At 36.3% G+C, this 14,449-nt stretch overlaps 1 protein-coding gene across 5 annotated transcripts in view; it reads left to right on the top strand.

Moving 5' to 3' along the window:
* The window catches only part of LOC129925308 (uncharacterized), an 89,994-nt gene that overhangs the window by 55,112 nt on the left and 20,433 nt on the right, over positions 1 to 14,449 (top strand). The window lies entirely within an intron of this gene.

Genomic DNA, 14,449 nt, shown 5'->3' with positions numbered 1-14,449 from the left:
ATTAGAATTGGATAAAGTCTGGACCTATAGGCCTAGCATTAGAATTGGATAAAGTCTGGACCTATAGGCCTAGCATTATAATTGAATTATTCTGAGTAAATTTATACATTCGTTTCAACAGGATTTTTTTTTTCGTAGCGAGGTGGATAGGAATAGGGAAGGGGTAAAAAAATGTTCAATATTTAAAAGTCTATCCTTCATTAGTTATTAAGAGAAAAATAATCGCTTTTACAAGCGTTGGTCAGCTGTACAAACCAGGGAGTGTCTTTCTTTTAAAAAAAAAGTATTTTTATATTTTACTTGATAATTAAAAACAACAACACTTAAGATTCAAAGTAATCACCGCACAGCAGAGGCGGCAGGCAAGAAAGTTCTTATTTGTTAATATTCATCTCAGTGACATTTTTTTTTCGTTTATTACGAAGGGATCGTTTATTTCAATTTATCGCATGCCATTTTTTTTTCTTTTACGATTTTTAAAATATATTCTAAATAGGTTGTTGTTTTTTTGTTAAATAGAAAGCGCTGGTTGGTTTGTTGTGTATGAATGCTTAGCTGGGTTAGTGGGTTAGTGGGTTAGTGAGATCTCGACGCCAGTTACTTCCTTCGGGGTCAAAACATCTTAAAAACTATTGACTTATACATATTTATATACTCTCTAATTAACAGTCAAGTCTTAGCTTATTTTTTAAATAATTTAAAATGTCCACAAATAGGTTAGAGTCAAGCCAAAGAAAACCTCCAACACCCACTATACTCTCACTTCCTACACCAAATTGTTGTTTGTTTTTAAATCCAGGAATTAATCTATAACCCTGAACTCCTGAACGAAGCACGTTGCTGAGAAAGTTCGAGATAGTAAAAGTTCTAGAGTTAGTTCTCTTTCTTCCTTATCGACAAACAAAGCACACATACAAACACATACACGCGTGTCAATTAAAAAAGAAGGTCATGACCTGTATGTAGTTAGGGGGTCTCAAAATAACGCACAGAATGTCATGACATCATTTCAACCACACGGGGTATTTTCAAACATGGAGGCAATACTATTTATAACTATCTTATCGGGTGTATCCGGTGGATAGAATACCAACTTTACCAGCCTATGTATTGTAAAATGTAAAAAAAAAAAAAAAAAACAAACTTTTATGCACTATTTAGAGCTGCAGAATCTAATTTCTTAGCTTCTCTGCTTGTAGCAAAATGTGAAATAGACCGCCAGTTCAGTTCGGAGTAGATCCTTCCAGAGATATGTCCTAAAACTTTTTCCAATTGAGTTGTTCAGAAGTACTGAGCTATTCGATCAGCTTCTAGAATTATTTTGTTTAGGGTTGGGAGCGTTGTCATTTCGATAGAAACACTCCCAATTTTTCTCTTTACCTTGAACTTGAGGGAGATGACCTTGGTGAGAGTAGTAAAAGATTTGCTTCTATTCTGGAAAGGATGACGGAAACTGAGTTGGACCGAGACCACTTGATATAGAAGGCCTGGAGCACAGCCTGCAACGTCACAATGGCAACGACCTATTGGTCTAATGGCCCACAGGTTCTGACGTTGCAGGCTGTGCTCCAGGCCTTCTGTAACGAATGGTCTCGGCTGGACAAAGGCTACGTGTTATATAGCAGAGTTTATCTCTATGACCTAGACTCTAGGAATGTCCACCAGTGCTGGTGAACTTAGGCTTAAAAAAAGAGTTTTTAAAAAATTTAAAAGATCAAACTACGTGATGAAGTCTCTGTTCATTAGGTTGAAAACAAACTCTCGAATGTCAGTTCTTTGATTAAATGTCGTAAAACCTTGACTCATTCAAATGAATAGCTTCTCTTGTCTATATAATTATAGTGGAACCGCTTCATTCTAGTATCAATGCCATTAACCGAGCTATTGGATTAACAGGAAAGTCTCTTGTAATAGAAAATAGGATTAAAATGAGGGTTTGTTTTTGAAAATGTGATGCGATTTTATCCACTGAGTTATATCTATATTGTAATTACTTTTTTTCAATTGTTATTATTCAATTAACTGTTGCTATGAGGTTCCGTTCGAGCCTGATCTAAGTATTGTACATTACCGAATCACATGACACCCTCTTTGTACAGATGCCATTGCAATTAATTAGAACATTTTGATCGAAACGAACACAAATTTTCAATGGGCTACAGTTACTATACCTTTTTTTTTTATTTTATTCAATAATCTAACATATTTGATTTTATTTTAAAGGAAACGTGAATGGGCTACAAAAGTAAATCAAATAAATTATTCAAACAAATTTTTTTTCATTAATTTTAAACTGAGTACGAAAAAGAAAATATTTTTAAAATTCATTAAAAAATTGATATACTGAAAGATTTAATCTTTTAATTAGCCCTTTAATCCATAAAAATAAAATATTCACAATACTTATCACATTTAAACACTTTGAATTTCATAAAATATGAACAAATGCACTAAGAAATTGTATTATTTACATTTTTCGGATACCGGGAAATAAAATAAAAAAAGAGGAACCATTAAAATAATGTCTAATTTTTTTTTGAACATGTTGGAACTGCATCGAATTTACTATCAAAACAAAGAACAATCACTCCCACATCTGGTCAATACAAAAAAGAGAGAAATAAAAAGTTTAACATAAAAAAGATAGTGAAATAAGTATTATAAACTAAGTCAAACGCCGCACCGACCAGTGCTTCTTGCAAAGTTACTCACTGAGAGTAACGCCGCACTGAAGGAAGGCTATTCCGTGTAGCACAGAAAGGGTTTATCTAAAGGGCCCTGTCCTATATAGTTCAATAGCAGTTAAATAGTGGTGAAGTAGTGGTTAAATATATATGTTCAAACAGAACCTGAATATAATGGTGTATGTCATCATTCATGGTGGTGGATTTTCAAGATTCAGAAGCAGTATATTGTAGAAATTAGAAAGCAGGGGGGTAACTGAGTTAAACGGATGCGATTACACCTGCAGACGAAGGGGTTGGTGAATGGCTAATCTCCCATTGATGACCTCTGGAAAAAATGCCTTCCCTTTTGGTCTGTCTTTGGTGTGTGCTGTCTCCTTTGTGTTAATGAAAGAACAATTAACACTGTTTAGTAAAGCTTGTTTTAAAAAAGGTGTTAAATAAATGCATACAAATTATATTGTTACTTTAAAAAATAGACATTAGTACAACTGAAAATGTGTTTTTCTAGGTAATTATGATTTGAACTTAACATTTCTTTTCTTTTTTTTTTTAATATTAATATTAAACAGTTTTTAAAATAAGTATTTTTTATTAACAAAATTCCAACAGATATAATTTTAAAAAGATAATAATTTAAAAAAAAAACGGTTTGCTTTAAGAAGATAAACAGTAGGATTGCATCTTAACTTTGCATGCTGCAAAATATAGAATCATGTTTTAAAATTCTTTTTTCTAGTTTTCCCGAACTAAACGTGACAGACAGACAGACAACACAAAACTTTTAGCAGGATTTTATCTTTCGGCGGCCCCTGAAAATGTAGAGTTAGGCTTGTTAATTTTTAAACGGGTTGATATTAAGTGGATTATTATGCAAAGTGCAAATGCCATAATTGTAGTGCTTAAATGATTTTGAGTTCTTGTAGTCTAGATGTAATTAAGGAGCTTATGGTGTAGTATAGATGTAATAATAAGATTGTTTATATCGAAAAAATATTATCTTTATACGTGTTATTATGAAAAAGACATTGGACAAAGTGTTAGCTTGAAATAGACATTGGACAAAGTGTTAGACTGTTGATGTCCCTGCCTCAACACTTTTCTAGTCATAATATACCACTGTGTACAAACTTGAAATTGAAAAGGAATTGACTTTCATGACCAATATAATTAAATGTTGTTGTTGGTTTTTTGTAAGTTTGTCTACTAAAAGTATATGTTGTTCATACTCACACATACACAGAAGTGGACTCTCAAACACTTGTAGACACACATGCTGACACATACACAGAGGTGGACTCTCAAACACTTGTAGACACACATGCTGACACATACACAGAGGTGGACTCTCAAACACTTATAGACACACATGCTGACACATACACAGAGGTGGACTCTCAAACACTTATAGACACACATGCTGACACATACACAGAGGTGGACTCTCAAACACTTATAGACACACATGCTGACACATACGCAGAGGTGGACTCTCAAACACTTGTAGACACACATGCTGACACATACACAGAAGTGGACTATCAAACACTTGTAGACACACATGCTGACACATACACAGAGGTGGACTCTCAAACACTTGTAGACACACATGCTGACACATACACAGAGGTGGACTCTCAAACACTTGTAGACACACATGCTGGCACATACACAGAGGTGGACTCTCAAACACTTGTAGACACACATGCTGACACATACACAGAAGTGGACTCTCAAACACTTGTAGACACACATGCTGACACATACACAGAAGTGTACTCTCAAACACTTGTAGACACACATGCTGACACATACACAGAAGTGGACTCTCAAACACTTTTAGACACACATGCTGACACATACACAGAGGTGGACTCTCAAACACTTGTAGACACACATGCTGACACATACACATAAGTGGACTATCAAACACTTGTAGACACACATGCTGACACATACACAGAGGTGGACTCTCAAACACTTGTAGACACACATGCTGACACATACACAGAGGTGGACTCTCAAATACTTGTAGACACACATGCTGACACATACACAGAGGTGGACTCTCAAACACTTGTAGACACACATGCTGACACATACACAGAGGTGGACTCTCAAACACTTGTAGACACACATGCTGACACATACACAGAAGTGGACTCTCAAACACTTGTAGACACACATGCTGACACATACACAGAGGTGGACTCTCAAACACTTGTAGACACACATGCTGACACATACACAGAAGTGGACTCTCAAACACTTGTAGACACACATGCTGACACATACACAGACGTGGACTCTCAAACACTTGTAGACACACATGCTGACACAGATTGGCAGATACTGTAGCTGTTATCTTTTATCTTTTATTTTTCATTGCGTGGAGTACGATGTAATCATCTTTTTTTTTTTTTGAAGTAACGTCTGTATTATATAAGATAAGAAGATAAGAGTTTAATCCTTGATACAAATTCATGTTAGACATTTGTAATCAACAGACGCTGCAGAGTTATCAGCCTTTTCCCTTTCACCAGCTGTGATATAAGACAGTAAAGACAGCGCCATGTCGGCCTATGAATACAATCAAGCGTGAGCTTATTTAACACTCATCTAGAGTCAAGGAGAAATACACGTAGCCATCAGAGCTTGGAATCGAGATTTAAAAACAAAACAAAACACATTCTTACACAGGGGCGTAACTAGGGATTTGGGGGCCCGGGGGGATTGACCTCTTTGGGGCCCCTTGCATTTTGACATTCGACATATGACATGGAATAATGTACGCAAAAATATATAAGCCCCAAATCAAATTGGTTCAGTATATCAGTAAACTTAGCAAAAAGTAATCAAGACTATTTTAATGAATAAAAGCTTTGTTTATTAGTTAAATAATGCACAAGTGACAAATCTCAATTGATATCGCTTCACGTCGTGCATTCTTTGCAGCAAAGACATCTATAACATCAACTACATCGATACTTTCTAGTATTTGAGACTTCACTGACATTAAAGCCATGATAAGCCTTTCTTGTGTCATTGTGCTCCTGAGATAGCATTTGATGAACTTGAGCTTTGAGAATGATCTCTCACATGACGTAATGGAAGTGGCCTGAGTTAGCAGTATTCGGAGGAGGTTGCAAAGTTTGAGCACACGTAATTACCATATGAAGCCTGTTTCCTCAATATGTCTATTGGTGATTGTATTACTGGTTTGTTGATGAAAAGTGCTCGTGCATCAATGACATCATACAAACAGGAAAAGTAGCACAGTTTGTCATAAGCGGGTCTTCATCTAACAGGTGTCTTGGTTCAAGAAGAAACCCAAAGGTATCAATTTTCTTTCCAGCCTTTGGAATCTGCCCTTCATCTCCATATGAAATCTGTCCAGCACTTCTGTCGCAACACGTTTGAATTGCAGTTCTATTGACAGTCCTACATTAGAACTCAACTTCCCATCAAGTCTTTTCTTTCTTCTATAGCTTTTATATAGCGTTACTTTCATGCTTATAGCATGCTCAGAGCGCTTTGGTCCAATCTAGGAGTTGGTTTTCCGTTCTGCCTTTAGTAAACGCAACTCTGCCCGAGTCGGGTGTCGAACCTCGAGTCCCCTTCTAGGTAGCCAAGACAAGCCAAGTTCAAGCGCACTTAGCCTCTCGACCACGCTTCCCACAGGGACTACAGGGAATCCATAGTATTCACTACCTTCTTTTGCTTTTTTGATGGATTGGGTTTTTGTCAGTTTCTCATCATTTTGCAGAAAGCATGAAAGGGTACTAATTTCTTTAGCAGCTTTCCATATATGCAGTCCAGACTTTTGTAGTTTCTTCCGAATTATATTAATTGGGAGCAAGAGCTTTGACCAGAATTCAAGATAGGCAAAAAATTCTTAATTTCCCACTGCATGAAGAAGATTCTGTCCTAATATTATATGGTACTACGTCATTGTTGGTTGTTTATGTTTTGTGCGCAAGCAAAAGGATTCAGAGCATACAAAAGTGGGAAAGATCCATATCTCGTTATGCTCGAGTATAGAAATACTCCGATAAGTGGACTGCCGTTTTCACAATCACAACTGCTGACGAGTAGAAGACTCAGGGAATCATTCCAACTGATCCCAAACTATTGAAACCATCGGTAGCTGAAAATGCAGAGACATTACTCAACGAACGACAGATGAAAAGCAAAGTGAAATACAATGCAAAAGCAAGACTACCTAAAGATTATTCTGTAGGAGAGTTCGTCTAGGTCAAACATGGCAGAAAGAAGTTGTCATAAAAAACATTCAGCACCCAGATCTTACATCATAAAGACAAACGGAAAAACATACAGAAGAAATCAACGCTTTTTGAATAAGAGTTTCGATGAAGACATCTCTGGGTACTATGATACCGATGGAGACAATGAACTGCAAACTGTTGGAACAAACGAAACAGACAGTTATAGACCAACGTCTAGAGAACTTGTTGTGCCAGTCAAGACAACCAGAAGTGGACGAATTGTTGAAGTTCCTACTAGACAGGGCCGGCCTTAGGCCACTGCAGCCTATGCGGTCTCAGTGGGCCCCGCGCTTTCATAGGACACGCGCTAATTCTAAGTGTACATTATTAAATTAAACCATTATAACGTATATAAAATAACAGGGTTTTCGTGACCTCCTGATTTTCCAGGGCCTCCAGGAAATCTCATGAAAAGGCAAAATATACGATAAAGTCCTGAACTTTTTTTTAATTTATTCAAATCTCCTTAAGAATAGACGAAATTGACATTTTGGGGTGCCAATAAATAAAAAGTGGCATTGCGAGCTTTCATTTGATAAAAATTTATTGCAAAGACGAAAGTAGGCCTATTTTCTAATTCAAAAAAAATAATATTGACATTATGCTCATCCCTACCCAGACTAGGCCCCGCGCGATCAGTTTTGCATAGGGCCCCCAAATGGTAGATATCACTCTTAAGAACTTTAAAAGGAAGGATGTGATAATAACTTCAAAAGGAAGGATGTGCTAATATTATATGATATTACGTTATTGTTTGTTGTTTATGTTTTGTGCGAAAGCAAAAGGATTAGATGGAAATAAAAATAGAGTTTCCATTGGATTGATGAAAGATGAATAGAGGGGTAATAACTCGAGTGTGAAGTTTAATTCTGAAATTATAGACGCCAAACCCGAATAATGGACTATTCTTGCATTATTAAGAATAACTTTTGGATCTGTTATACTCGATTCTTTAAATTTTGCTTCAAGGTTAATTAGTGTAGCCATAAAATACTCGCCATTTAGATCTATTATTAGTAAAGGTAACAAGATACCTGGAATTCGCTGTTTATCATGCAGTTTTATTCGTGGCAACAAAGTTTAAAATGTAAAACTAACTTTAAAAAAAAACTTTAATCTCTGTGGAAAAAAATATTTTTAAAATGTCAACAAAGTCAACGTACTGATAGACCTAGATCTAGGTTTAGTCTTTGTGATAAATTTTTAATCCATAAATGTTGAAAAAAAAGACACCCGTTGACACTATTTGTCAATCAAATATATTAATTTATGTATTTACAAATAAATTTCGGACACCCATTTGGGGGCCCCCCCTAGGTGGGGGCCCGGGGGGATTTTAAATTTCTCCCCCCCCTCCCCCCCCCCTTAGTTACGCCACTGTTCTTACACATACATTCCTAGAAAAGGCAAGGTCACTGTTCACATCCTTGGAGTATTGGGAGGTTGTTGTTTTTTAATGATACCTTTTATATTATTTAAATAGTTCTATTTCTTGAAATACATATTATCTTTATGTAGGCCACCCAAGTAGGATTCAAAGTTCTATTTGATGTACAGTTTGTTAAACTAAGACATATTTAGCAGAGATAAGCTGGGTATAGTATTTTTAATTCTAAATATTTCCATAAAAATGTCTCTAATAAAGTTTTTAGAAAATGGCTCTTTGAATCAACTTCAACTTCAACGAGTTTGACCTAGTCTGTGCTTTTTTTTCTCTCTAACTGTTGGTGCCCATCTCGAAGAGTTTCAGTAACGCCTACATAGTTCAGTGCTTCTCTTCTACCCTCTACTACAGTGGTTGACCCCCGGGGCGCTATCGCACCCTAGGGGCGTTTTCGGGGGGCGCTGGGAGCCAAAGGGGCGGTAGGGGGCGCTGGGAGCCAAAGGGGCGGTAGGGGGCGCTGGGCACAAAAGGGGACAGTAAGGGGGCGCTGGGTATAAAGGGGGAAAGAAAAAACTAATGGTGCACTGAAACAAAACAAATTTTAAAATTCTTCAAAATTAAAGCTGGCAAACTAAATAAAGACAAATTATAGTTAGCTTAATTCTAATTTAAGAACAGAAACAGCGTTAGAAATTGAGTTCGGGAATCCCATTTTCTATTTTTAAATTCTTACTCTTTCGCTGTGATCGGAGGGTCTCTAGTGTCCTTAGATCTGGCGCGTATAATCTTTTAAGATTTGATAAACAAAGTAGGCAATACGCCTTTTAGATTATAGTTTATTTAATCTACATATGTTAATATATTGATGTGTAAAAGTTAATTGAAAAAAAACGTTAAAGCTAACATTCAAATAGAATAATTTAACCTTTTTTTAAACAAAAAACATTGATAAAGTGTTGTTACGAAAACTCGCAGGTATGTAATGGAATATTTCAAAGTTTTAGTGAATTGCCACTAGATAAAAAGAATGTTCTATTTTCAATGACGTCATTTTCAGATGAGGTTATGAAACCTTAACCTAACTTCTGGAAGTCGGCTTCACGAACATATAGCAATATCAAACAATAATTTAAGAATATGGTTTTTTTATAGGCTACTTCCATGCTAATAGCATGCTCAGAGCGCTAATGAGATTGGACTAGTGGGTGGAGGGGGTATTTGGGAGAAGGTTTTCCGTGCTGACTTCAGGCGCTCAGTAAACTCTGCTCGAGTCGGGTGTCGTACCTCGAGCCACCATCATAGCCAAGCCAAGTGTACTTAACCTCTCGACCACGCTTCCCATGAACAATTATAAAAATCTACAATTAAAACAATATTTAAAAAAAAAAAGGCAAAGCAGGATATGTTTTAGTGGCCTCTTAGACAAATGTATAGCTTTTTAAAAAAGTCTTTTGATATTGTTTGAAAAGTGATTAAAACTCATAAAAAAAAACATATGTTACACAAAAAGACTTTTTTTTCTGTTAGTGATGAAATAGTATTTCAAAATTGTCTAGTTATGTAGCTTATGACGACATATAGGGAACCATCAGTGGTTGGACGCTACAGAGACTTCATAAGTAATGTAGAATAAAGAACAAATCTATTCACTATTCACCTTGTGAATTATGATACACAAGAAAAGTTTAGCCCGCAATTTCATTTCTATTTGAATCTAATTATAAAATTGTAAATAATATGCAAACCCATGGCGAAAATAATCTCATCTTCAACAGGTTTGTGAAACAATTGATGAAAAAGATGTTAGGCTCTTGTTGTAAACTGAAGTTCGATGGATTTCGAAAGGGGTTTGTTATTGTTCGTTGAGTTAAGCTCTTAAATACAATTTTGATTTTTTAAATTTTTTTTCTTTTGAGAAACAGGAAGATTCAACGTTTGGCGATGACTTGAAGCAGGCTAAAAAAAATATTTTTTTGACATGGTCGGCATCTAACGCAAATGAATGAAACCAACCTCCGACTGCTAGGAAAGAAATGGACCATTTTTTCTATTATCAAGATATTAAATCTGTTATAAAGAGTTTTACAATCTCACATAATTTGTTTATTGACAAATGAATTACTGCCCAAGGACACCGATATCTATGCAATTCACATAACAATGCTCTATGAAGAAATTACGATTCGCTTCTAAAATAAAATAAAAAAAATGAAATACAAATGACAATTATTAAAACATCTGCAGGAAAAAAGTAGATTTGCAAAATTATGTCTTCAGTAAAAAAATAATGTAAACATAGGAGGCACACAGTAGCGTAACCCTAACCCTAACGCCCAGTAAACCTCCAGATCTTACTTACAAATGTCACTGTAAGATACTTAGACTCTGAGGGGAAAAAAACAGGCTTATATTTTTTAAAAGTACACATCTAAGACTGAGGGTAGCTAGGGTGGGGGAAGGAGCGCTCACTCGAGGGGGGAGGGTCCCAAATGAGTGTTTTTTTAGTTAAGTTAAATATTACTCCAAATGCAGGGGCCCTCAAAAGAGGTAAAGCCCCCTGGCCTCCATCAACATACATGGCTAACCTAGATTTAGTGAGTAACAAACTTAATGAATAAGCAAAGAAATAGACTGAATGTAGCGACTAGAGGAGACCTTCGTCTTGCTTTGGCTAATTTGAAGCTACGGGGGGCATCTCTGTAACTCCGTCCTACTCTAAGCTCGCCAAAGAAGATCGCCTTTGGCATGCGGTCGTCTCTCACGCAGGATAAGTGTGATTGACAGCAGAAAAATTAATAAATAAATGACATTTGGTTCAAATTTGCCTTCTCACGCTTCTTTATAAGTGTTTTTCTTAGAGAGGGGGCGCTGGCGGATTTTTTAAAACAAAAAATAAGAAAAGGGGGCGGTAGGTCAAAAAAGGTTGAGGACCACTGGTCTAATAGATGGCCGTGCAATATATCTTAAGGAGGACGGTCTGCATATCTAAACCAGCCAAGACGTCTTTTGTTGATAACATGTTGATGTCTTGGCACTGACCCTCAACGTCACACCCTGTGGGCTATTTGACCAATATCTCGTTGCCACGTCACAGGTCTGTACGACGTGGCAGCGATCTATTGGTCTAAACAGCCCATACGTTGTGACGTTGCAGGTCAGTGTCGAGGCCTTCTATAACAATTGGTCTATCATCTGATGGTTCATACTTTCTGGTGTAAGCCTTGGTGGGGGAATAGAGAACCAACCAACAAACAACAACAGATTTTGAAAATAATTTTAAATTTAATTCTGCCATTTTACTCATTTTATTTTACCTCTTTACAATATTTCTCAAATGAAGCTTAAGAAAAGCTAAGCGTTTGCTAATATGAAAACAGCGGTTCAAGATTGTATGAGACCATAATTTGTTGTCGAAAGTGTTCAGCGAGCCTACGCAATGTGAGAACCCCTGTCCTATAACATGTTTATGAATGCCCTTCATATTAAGACAGATAAAGTGACCTGTTTATCACCGCCCACAAAAGACTTGGTTCATTCATCAGATAACTTGGCAGGAGGAGGTGATCCTCACAAGAAATTTACCCAGGGCCCACTTAGAATCAGACGATATGTGAACTTTAGCTTAGAGAAAGAGTCAGTGTGATGTAGTACACTAGTCTTAACGGAGCAGCGCTCTGGGCCGTGCTTTATTGGGTTATGTATTCATTTGTAGTCTAGAGAAACGTTTAAGTAAAGAAGTGGCCTACGACGTTTTGAGAATCACTGATTGTGGTCGAAAGAAATGCAAAATATAATAATAAAAATAATAACTATATAATTAGTTTTTCTTTTGTTTGAGTTAAAATACAATTCTATTAGGCCTATATGAAACTTAAAACCGATAAATAAGTTTTCGCCCACGAGACCTGGTGTCTGTATTTTGAGTTAAATGGAACTATTTTGTGTGTGTGTGTGTTCTCAACAGTGTGAATGAAAGTCTAGTCAACATTTATGTTTTCTGTTCTCAAAACTTTGATCGGGGCTTAGGAGTGTAGGTGATCTTCACTTTGTGTCTCATTTCACTGTCTCACCAAACTTTGTGTCTCATTTCTTTGTCTCACCAAACTTTGTGTCTTATTTCTTTGTCTCACCAAACTTTGTGTCTTATTTCTTTGTCTCACCAAACTTTGTGTCTCTTTTCTCTGTCTCAGCAAACTTTGTGTCTTATCTTTTTGTCTCACCAAACTTTGTGTCTTATCTCTTTGTCTCACCAAACTTTGTGTCTTATCTCTTTGTCTCACAAACTTTGTGTCTTATCTCTTTGTCTCACCAAACTTTGTGTCTTATCTCTTTGTCTCACCAAACTTTGTGTCTTATCTCTTTGTCTCACCAAACTTTGTGTCTTATCTCTTTGTCTCACCAAACTTTGTGTCTTATCTCTTTGTCTCACCAAACTTTGTGTCTTATCTTTTTGTCTCACTAAACCTTTCGCCAGATGTCTTTTTCTCACCAAACTTTATGTCTTATTATAAAAATGTGTCTTATCTATTTGTCTCACCAAAATTTGTGCCTTATATTTTTGTCTCACCCTAACATACTTTGTTTCATATAGACAGGTCTCATTAACAGACAGACACAAACACTCTTTTGTTCCCCTGGCAATCAAATCATTAAATAAGAACAATCTGGTATAAACTTTGTCACATGTAAATTATGAGTGAGTCTGGTGTGAATGTACACTTTGGTTTCTTATAGTTATAATGTTTTTTGTTTGGTGTAATGCACAAATTGTAAGACAAATTTCCTTACGGATAATAAAGATTATTATTATTATTATTATTATTATTATTAAAAAAATAGATGCTATCCATTGCGTGCACACCGTTCTAGTTTAGTCTATATAGATACAAATGGTTAAATAGTTTAAAACTAAACGAGTTGTGATCATTTTGAATTTATCAACCAAAAACTTTGAGAAACGCTGATGTTTACGTGTTCTATTTATAGCCCTGGCTTGGGTCAGACAGGAGCAGTCGACGAGTGAACAAGGTCATTCCAGCATCAGTGCCCAAACATATTTTTGCATTTTTCTGCGCATTTTTGTTTTTGGTGTCCATTTCCTTTGGGGGTCCACAAGGATAATGGTCCACGACTTTAACATTCACTTGTGTGTGTGTGTGTGTGTTCCATTGAGGTTATCTCTCTTAGTATCTACTTTTTTAAAACTCCCACGCTTAAGGTTTGCGCAATACGCAAGATGTACTCACGCAAGTACGCAGTGAAACTCAAGTACACGTGTACATGTTTGTGTGTGTGGCGCCGCCACGATGTCAGAGCCAGGAGGTACAAGCCGCAATCATTTGCATACCGAGGTCAAGGTGCACATAACAAAGTGGCTATTTCACATAGCAGACGACTTTTTTCAAAAAGTGCGCACTTAAAGAACAACTACATAGTCAGAATACTTACAGCCTGTAAAAGCCATTGGTCATCAGTGAGGGCCTTAATATTGGTATGTGACCTTGATGTATTTACCTTTGCTTATCAGTGATCAGATCACTGTGTTGACCGTTCATAAGTACTGAGAATCATGCAATTTTAGCCATTGGTCATCAGTAAAAAAAAATGCTATTGTAGCCACTGGTCAGCAGTGAGGACATTGCTCTGTTAACCGATAATGTTTGCGCATACTTTGTGTATTGCTCTACTAGTAGCAGACATGACCTTGACATTGTATCTGTTATTTGTTTGCCTCATAAACTCATGCTGACCAAACATTGTATGAACATTTCAGAAAGATCACTTCATTAATTATTGAATTAATTAAGTTTTAACCTTATTTGGTTAGAAATAAAAACAAGCAAAATTAAAAAAACAAAATACTTTAAACAAAAAAAACCCAAGCTTATATTACGTGTAGTTGAATCAATTAGTTTGGATCAGTTATGTAATTGTGTACTAGATCTAGACTAACAATACTAAATCTGTAAGATTAAAACTATTGTTACCCATTGTTTCGTGTATAGCACAATGTCATGCATTTAGCTTTCTTAATATACTATGATCCTATCACATGTCTGGACCAGTTGGAAAAGGGTGGAGGAGGGTGTGTTGAA

This window comes from Biomphalaria glabrata, chromosome 3, assembly GCF_947242115.1.
Source record: "Biomphalaria glabrata chromosome 3, xgBioGlab47.1, whole genome shotgun sequence".
Taxonomy (NCBI): domain Eukaryota; kingdom Metazoa; phylum Mollusca; class Gastropoda; family Planorbidae; genus Biomphalaria; species Biomphalaria glabrata.
This window is presented reverse-complemented; position numbering and strand designations above follow the sequence as displayed.